General features: G+C 49.4%; 2 pseudogenes; both read left to right on the top strand.

Moving 5' to 3' along the window:
• The first annotated feature begins 299 nt into the window (after positions 1 to 299).
• Positions 300 to 8601, top strand: LOC119357143 (annotated as a pseudogene).
• LOC119295167 lies at positions 6177 to 7334 on the top strand (annotated as a pseudogene).
• Positions 8602 to 9108: the final 507 nt, after the last annotated feature.

Genomic DNA, 9108 nt, shown 5'->3' with positions numbered 1-9108 from the left:
ACAATCTTCGTCGGTCCACGGCCGCTACCCCAGACCTGTTCTGCACGCGGCCATGGCAGTTCGTTCACTCCATCCCTGCGGTTGCGAATCAGCTCCGGTGGCTTTGCGGAAGGGGAAGAGGTTGTCTCGCCGGCAGGATCCAGTTCAACTGAAGCGACGACGCAAGGTCGGAGCACGGTCTCAGAGTCAGGGCGACGCTCATCTACGCGCTTCGCGAGATCGGGCATTGACTTCTCTCCCATCCCATCCTCGCCTTCGAATCTGGATCCAGAGATTTCAACCGCCGCCCATAAGTCGTCATGGTCCAGGCATCACCTGCAACACTCAAAAATATGTGTAATTTAAGGTCTCTTGATTTCAGCAACAACAGCATCGACGGGGACATAAAAGAGGTGATTGGCAAGATGCCCAACTATTTTAGCAATAATTTGCAAGAGCTCATTTTGTCCGGTGCCAACCTCTCTCGCACGACCATACAATTTGCGTCAACCCTTACTAGCTTAAACAAGCTTGAGGTCAGTTTCAACCAGTTGAGCGGTTCAGTTCTTGTGGATATTAGCAGACTTACAAATTTGACTTACTTAGGCCTTGATGAAAACAACTTGAGCGGTCCGGTGCGTATGGAGATTGGCGCGCTTACAAGTTTGACTTACTTAGACCTTGGAAACAACAACTTGAGTGGTTCACTACCCGTAGAGATTGGTGCGCTTACAAATTTGACTCACTTATACCTTGGAAAGAACAGCTTGAGTGGTGTGATATCAGAAGATCATTTTGCTGGTTTGGTGAATTTAAAGTTCATCCACTTATTTGGTAATAACTTGGAATTCATTATGGACTCGCATTGGGTGCCTCCGTTCAACTTGGATACGGCATTGCTTTCATCTTGTAATTTTGGTCCCTAGTTTCCTAAATGGTTTCGATGGCAAAATAGCATCCGTCAACTTGAAATTTCAAACACGGGTCTAGTTACCTGGATCCCAGATTGGTTTTGGAAAACCTTTTCTCAAGCTACACATTTGGACTTATCCTCAAACCAACTTAGTGGTGAGTTACCATTCAATTTGGCATACCTTGTTCACTGCAAATGAAATATTTGGGCGAGTGAGAGTCAAATACTGCAATCCACCAATGACACTGCGATACCGGAAAGAATCATCGGCACCAAGAGGCTGTCCAGACACCCGTGCAAGCTGGTCGGAGGTAGACAACGGTGTGGAAGTGGGCTTACAATTCTCCATGTTCCCATGGTGTAAAAGATCCATGGCATACTTCCGTTGTGTCAAGGTCATCCGCCCTGAATTGTATGACGCTTCCAAGCCAAGAAAGTACTCCAACGGCCCAAGATCCTTGATAGGAAAGGTGGCCGCAAGTGAATGAACAAGACCGTCAACTGCACATGGAGAAGAGCCAGCAATAACGATATCATCCACGTAGACAAGCATATAGATCTGAACATCCCGATGGCGGAAGAAAAACAGAGAGGCGTCGGCTCGGGAGGGAACAAAACCCAACTAGAGAAGACGGGAACTGAGCTGAGCATACCATGCGCGAGGAGACTGTTTAAGTCCATAGAGAGCCCGCTGCAACTTGCACACATGAGAGGGATACCGAGCATCCTCAAAACCTGGTGGCTGCTGCATGTAGACATCCTCAGACAAGTAACCGTGAAGGAAAGCGTTGCTGACATCAATCTGTCGGAGGATCCAGCCGCGAGACACAGCAAGAGCAAGAACCAGTCGAACGGTGGCCGGCTTGACAACCGGACTGAACGTATCACCATAGTCAAGGCCAAGCTGTCATGTGAAACCACACGCGACCAAACGAGCTTTATACTTATCAATGGAGCCATCCGAACGATGCTTAGTCTTGAAGATCCACTTGCTCCCAACGACATTAACACCACGCGGACGAGGCACAAGAACCCAAGTCCTGTTGTGACAAAGGGCGTCGAGCTCATCCATCATTGCTGTGTGCCAAGCATGCTCACGGAGGGCATCGCGGTGAGAGACGGGCATAGCGTGAAAAGCACGGCGGCGAGGGTCGTAGCGGACAGTTCCATCAGTTGGGACAAGCGCACGACGAGTATAATCTTGGGTACGCGTGACCATCGTGTGACCCGAAGCAGCTGGAGGCGTCGCGGTTGAGGGGACAGGGCTGCCCTCAACAGAAGGCGACGCAAGCTGGTCGGACGGCGAGGAGGGAGCAGCAGCCTCCTGCATCGAGGACGGCGTAGCAGCAAGCGGTGAGGTGGCCGGCGATGGGCCCGGGAGGCTGGCGCGGGCGCTGATGATGGGCCATGTGACGCGGCCGGGGAGGTCGGCGCGTCCGCAGCGGGCTGACCAGCCGAGCGGCCCGCGGAGGGTGGGCACATCGTGGATGATGGGCCGGGCGACGAGGCAGCCGAAGAGCCGGGCGACGTGCATGCGCCATGCACGTTGATCGCCGAGGAGGAAGGAGCGGCGTCCTCGGTTGCCTGCACAGTAGCAATAGGGCCTGGAACAAGCGGATCAGTAGATAGGTAGGATAAGTCATATTTACGCATATGGTCACCCGTAACCGGCTCATTGGAAGGAAACGAGAGAACATCAACCAAGGAGGAGATATCGACGGTGACCCCAGGGGTGGCATATGGAAACACAGACTCATCAAACACAACATCACGGGAGATGTAGATACGGCCCGTGGAACGGTCGAGACATTTGTACCCCTTATGCAATTGGCTATAGCCTATGAACACACACATAGTGGACCGAAAAGCAAGCTTGTGGGCGTTATATTTGCGCAAGCTAGGCCAGCAGGCGCACCCAAAGGTGCGGAGAAAGGTGTAATCGGGTTGGACCTTAAGGAGACGGTACAAGGGTGTATCTTGTTGGAGAACAGGTGTAGGCATGCGATTAATCAGGTAGCATGCAGTAAGGAAAGCTTCGTCCCAATACCGTAAAGGGAGAGACGACTGGGCCAGTAAGGCCAGACCTGTTTCCACAAGATGATGGTGTTTGCGTTCAGCAATCCCATTTTGCTGAGAGGTGTGTGGGCAGGACACACGATGAGCGACCCAGTGCGTTGGAAATAGCGGTGTAATTTGTGGTACTCGCCACCCCAGTCGGACTGAACGGATATGATTTTAGTGCAAAGAAGACGCTCAACATGAGCCTGAAAGGCATAAAATACTTGCTCAATGTCAGACTTGTGCTTAAGAAGATATATCCAAGTGAAACGTGAATAATCATCGACAAAGCTCACATAATACTTATAGCCTTCGGAAGAGGCAAGGGCAGGCCCCCAAACATCAGAATGAATTAACTCAAGAGGCATAGTAGAAACATGAGTGGATAAAGTATATGGTAATTGTCTACTCTTAGCACGCTGACAAGCATCACACACGGAAAGATGACGTTCAGACGAACACACTAAATCATTGCTTTTAACAATGTTTTGAACAATATTATTCGAGGGATGACCGAGACGCTGATGCCACTGAGACGGAGTGGTCTTGACACTGAGAGACTCTTGGCGAGTGGAGGAAGACAACGCGCGACCAAACGGGATGGGGTAGAGGCCGCCATAACTTCTACCACGAAGAAGAATTTTCTGCGTGGCCGTGTCCTTAACAAGGAAAAAGAAATGGTGAAATTCCACAAAAACATCATTATCAAGAACAAGTCGATAAACAAACAATAGATGTTGATGTATATGTGGAAGACGAAGAATATTTCGTAAGCGAAGGGATGAACCGGGTATAGTGGAATGACCAATATGCGAAATAGACAAACCTGCACCATTCGCCACTTGCACTTGATCCTTCCCGCCATAGCGCTCATGGAAGTGAAGACGATCGAGATCACTCGTCAGGTGGTCCGTCGCACCGGTGTCCAGGATCCAGTGCGGTGGTTCATGCGTGGAGGAGGAGTTGGAGGCAGAGTTGGCGGCGCGGTGGTCGTGGTCATAGCGGTTGCGACAGTCCGACGCCTCATGTCCCCAGTTCTTACATATCTGGCACCTAGGGCACCAGCGACGGCGGCCACCCCCATTGCCTCCTCCATTGCAGCCGTTGCCGCCGGTGTTGCCGTTGTTACGGCCAGGGGGACCGCCCTGGGCAGAGCCGTAGCTCCCCGATCCAGGCGAAAGAGAGACAGTGGAGGAGCGGCCGCCACCTGGGTGTCCGGACTCGGGCACACAACTGGCGTGATCATGGTAGGCCGGCCGGGAGGCGGCGTTCGCGGAGGACTGCCAGTCCTCAACTTCCGATTGCTGCTGCTGTAGGGCCTCGTAGTGGAGGACACTGGAGTAGGACGCAGGAAACGTGACCGGCACGCCGACGAAGTTCATCGAAGCAGCGATGGGGTTGAACACCGAACCGAGCCCGGTCAGCATGTAGTCGATGATCTCGTCATCGCGAAGAGGAGAACCGGCGGCGGCCATCGAATCGGCGAGAGATTTAACCTTCTGCATGTACTCGCCGGCGGGTCTATCTCCTTTGCGTAGCGCCTGAATCTGACGCCGAAGGTTGCGCACGCCGGCGCTGTTCTCGGCGGCGAACATGGTGTGCATGGCAGCCCAAGCAGCATCCGCCGTCCTGCATCTGATCAGCTGCGTGGATATCTCCACGCTCATGGAGCCGAGGAGATGCCCGAGGACCTTTTGATCAAGAGTCCACCACTGCTCGTATTCGGGGTTGGTGATGGTACGAGCAGCATCACCGGTGCCTGTCGTCACGGTCGGCTCCGGCGCCTTGGACGAGCCATCGAGGAACCCGTGGAGGCGTACGCCGGCGAAGTTGGGAAGGGCGAGAGCCCTCCACAGCATGAAATTACTGCGATCAAGAGAGACCGTGGTGGGCGGAAGGACGGGACGGGAGCCGACGCCGAGAGTGGAGTGATGACGGGGGCGGACATAGTGGTGAGGGCGAGGGCGGAGGACGTGGTCATCGCGGCGGCCGATGAGGAGGACTGATCGGCGGCGGGAGACTTGGACATCGCGGCGGCCGCGAGGAGAGGCTGGTGGCGGCGGCGGAGGGAGGAGAGGCGGCGGCGGCTAGGTAGGCTCTAATACCAAGTTTGAGAATAGGTTTAGGCTTTCCCGTGGGGCAAAGCCTCTCCACATCTTTCTATATATAATGATCAGCATATACACATTATATACGTGACACGCTAAACCTATTTTAACAGGTCGACTGAGAAATTACAGTCGCCTGAGCATAGGCACTCATATATAATAAATAAAATAAACTATGTGTGTGTTCCTCTTTTTTTTATACCGTACGAACGCACAGGCTTATACATACGCACGTACACTTGTCCCTATGAAGTATGAACGCACGCACACACACACATTACCCGAATACCAACGAGAGACTGAGTCGATACATCATTTTGAGATTGACGAAGTCGTCTCAGACGCTTTCATAGTCAATGAAAGCGTCTCCTCCCATTGATTAGTGTATCGGTTCATACGGGTGTTAGGTGGACTACAAATTCTCAGTCGCGTGAGACATAGGCCCTCCCAAATAAAGTGTATGCCTGCGTTGCTGGTGCTGATTGCTGAATCCATCGATCAAAGTATAGATCGATCGTGTGGTTTGTATACGTGCGTTCTTGTGTGGTTGTTACAATTTACAAGTGCTAATATACCCATATGGTACTACTTATGTCCAGTGAAGGATTGCTAACAGAAGGTCAGCTTTGCACTGCGGTGCACTGGGCTAGCAGAAGCTTCCCTTGGTCGTCGTTGTCATCACGTGTCGCCTCAAAGTAGTCGACACAGCATGTAGCTGGGCCAACATCCTCCACCAATTTACTCCCTCCGTCTCATAATGTAGGACGTTTTTTGGCACTAATGTTGTGTTAAAAAACCTCTTAAATTATGGAACGGGGGGAATATTTGATTGGGATTCTCAAGAAAAATTATTTGATTGGTTTGAACCATGAATGTTCACATCTTGGGTCCACAAGAGAGTGATGGAGTGACGGTCACATCTGTGGTAGACGATAGCCCCTGCAAGTTTTTTCTCCTTTGAAAGTTGATCTGATGGAAACTGTACCATGACCATGTTTTCGCTTGGGCCAGCTAGCTAGCGTGTGACTCATCCGAAGTTGTGGTAACCGATAGCCTCTACAACATACACCACACAACAACATTTCTCCTTTGATCGACACTTCTTCTTAGGTAAAAACTGCACCACTGATGACCATGTTTTCGTTCGGCATCCCCTCCATGCCACTGCCAGCACACACTAGCCGACCCCAGAGCAACAACGCCATGGCCGCAGCGAGCTTCCTCTTCCTAACCATCCTAGCTGCAGCCATCACCACCGCCTACTCCGTTGACAGCACGAGCGAAATATCCAACGGGAGCTGCATCCCGGCCGAGAGAGCCGCGCTGCTCTCCTTCAAGGCCGGCATCACGCGTGACCCAGACAATCTCCTTGTCTCATGGCAGCAAGGTGTGCACGACTGCTGCCGGTGGAGCGGCGTCACCTGCAGCCGGACAGGCCACGTCCTCATGCTTGACCTCCCCTATGATGATCCAATTCCAACAAGTTATGATTTCCTTGGTTTCGATGGTTACCCTAAAGACCACTAGCTACGTGGACAGGTATCTTCTTCGCTGCTTGCTCTCCAACATCTCAAGCATCTAGATTTGAGCGGGAATATTCTTCTTGGAGGTGAAATGGCTATGCCGGGATTCTTGGGCTCTCTCCAGAGTTTGACTTATCTCAACCTCTCCAACATGCATTTTCGGGGTAGAGCTAGGCAATCTCTCCAAATTGGTACAACTTGACATACACGGCTACTTCATGTACCATGATCAATACATGCACGCTGATCTATACTCAATGGATATATCTTGGTTAGCGCGTCTTCAATCCCTACAACATCTTAACATGGGCTCCGTCTACCTGAGTGGAGTCGTTGACTGGTTCCATACCGTCAGCGCCATCCCCAATTTGACTGTAATGATTCTGTTTTCATGTGGTCTTCATAAGATTAATACTCCATCATCACTTCTACACCACAACCTTACGATTCTTGAGGAGCTTGACCTCTCATACAACTCTTTGAACAGTCCGGCTGCACACAATTGGTTCTGGGATGTGACTAGCCTCAGGAGCCTACGCTTAGAGCTTTGTGGAGTATCAGGCACGTTTCCTGACGAGTTGGGAAACTTGACCTTGTTAGAGACCTTTAGCATTGATGACAACAACATCCAGGGGATGATACCAGGAACACTCAAAAACATGTGTAATTTAAGGTCTTTAGATTTTAGCTACAACATGATCAGCGGGGACATAACAGAGGTGATGGACAGGATGCCCAACAGTTAAAGTACATCTACTTATTTAATAAGAAGTTGGAACTTATTATGGACTCGCATTGGGTGCCTCCGTTCAACTTGGATACTGCATGGCTTTCATCTTGTAATTTGGGTCCCAGGTTTCCTACATGGTTTCGATGACAAAATAGCATCCGTGAACTTGAAATTTCAAACACAGGTCTAGTTACCAGGATCCCAGATTGGTTTTTGAAAACCTTTACTCAAGCTAAACATTTGGACTTATCCTCAAACCAACTTAGTGGTGAGTTACCATTAAATCTGGAGTTCATGTCACTGGTTGCGCTTTCAATGCATTCAAATCAACTGACTGGTTTGATACCCAAGTTACTAAGAACAGTTGAGTTATTGGACATATCAAGAAACTCTTTAGATGGGTTTGTGCCAAATTTCCAAGCTCCATATTTGGAGGTTGCAGTCCTGTTTTCAAATTCTATAACCGGGACTATTCCAATGTCAATTTGTTGACTGCAACAACTCGGGTCTTGGATCTTTCGAACAATATGCTTTCAAAAGAACTTCCTGATTGTGGCCAAAAAGAGTTGAAACCGCAGAACCAATCTAGCAACAACCCTACAGGAGGCAGTTCATTAAGTTCTTTCAGCTTGAAAATCACTAGTCTTCTTCTAAGCAACAACCGTTTTCACGTGGATTTCCTTTGTTCCTACGACAATACCAGAATCTTACCTTCCTTGATCTAACTCAAAACAAATTCAGTGAAGAGTTACTTAGTTGGATTAGTAAATCCATGCCCGGTTTGATTATGCTATGATTAAGATCAAACAACTGTTTTGGTCAAATCCCAAATGAAATAATGGGACTTCAGGATGTTCTTATTCTAGATCTATCTAATAATAACTTTTCCAACGCCATACCACAGTATATGGAAAACTTGAAATCTTTGACTGGCACTGCTGCACAGATGATTATACAACATTTGATGCTCTTTTCAATGAATAATACATTGGAAAGTATGGTTCAGCTAGTATGGGTATGTCTAATGATAGCTTGTCAGTGGTGATAAAAGGGCAAGTGCTTGAATACACGGAGAATGCTCTATATTTGATGCAGGCAGCTGGCGGCGGGAGGGAACATGCGCGGACGAGGGGGGAGGGTTTTGGGAGGGCCAGAGTGGTCAGAAGCGGGTGCGGTTGTTGTCCGGACGCCCGCAAATCCCCCCACCCACCCACCCACGTTTGCCACTGGATTGTGGGAGAAAGTGCGTCCGGACCGTCCTGCGGATGGACGCAGGACCGCGTTGGATGACACAACATGTCCATACCGCGCAGTCCGGACGTATGCAGACGATTTGAGGGTCGGCGTTGGAGATGCACTAATTATGTAGTATTATGTGGAATTATTTGGATTTCTTATGCCGCCAAGTTCATAAGGCCGCGTTGCTAGATGTTTCTTTAGGATCATGAGAGCAGTATGAGATGCATGAGTCGATTCCGCTTAAATGTGTTTTTATCATTTTCGGCAAAATAGATTTTCATGTATGTGCAACTTCTGGTTAGTGTATAATTTAGTCAAAACAAGACACTAGTATTTGTATGAATCATATTTTTACTTGTCACTTTGTACTGGTGATCGACATTATGTATCATGATCTTCATTGTGACCAAGACAACACGAGCAGGAAATAGTTGTCAACTAACTCGGAGAGGTGGAAATAATGATAACAGTTGCATTCAAGGTCATCTTCGTCTTGATTTTGGAAGAGAACACATTTTTCTTCCATATAATCAGTATCTTCCAGCAAATTAAACGTTT

The sequence above is a fragment of the Triticum dicoccoides genome, chromosome 1A, assembly GCF_002162155.2.
Source record: "Triticum dicoccoides isolate Atlit2015 ecotype Zavitan chromosome 1A, WEW_v2.0, whole genome shotgun sequence".
Taxonomy (NCBI): Eukaryota; Viridiplantae; Streptophyta; class Magnoliopsida; order Poales; family Poaceae; genus Triticum; species Triticum dicoccoides.
Note: the sequence above shows the minus strand (reverse complement) of the source record. Positions and strands in the feature narration are given on the sequence as shown.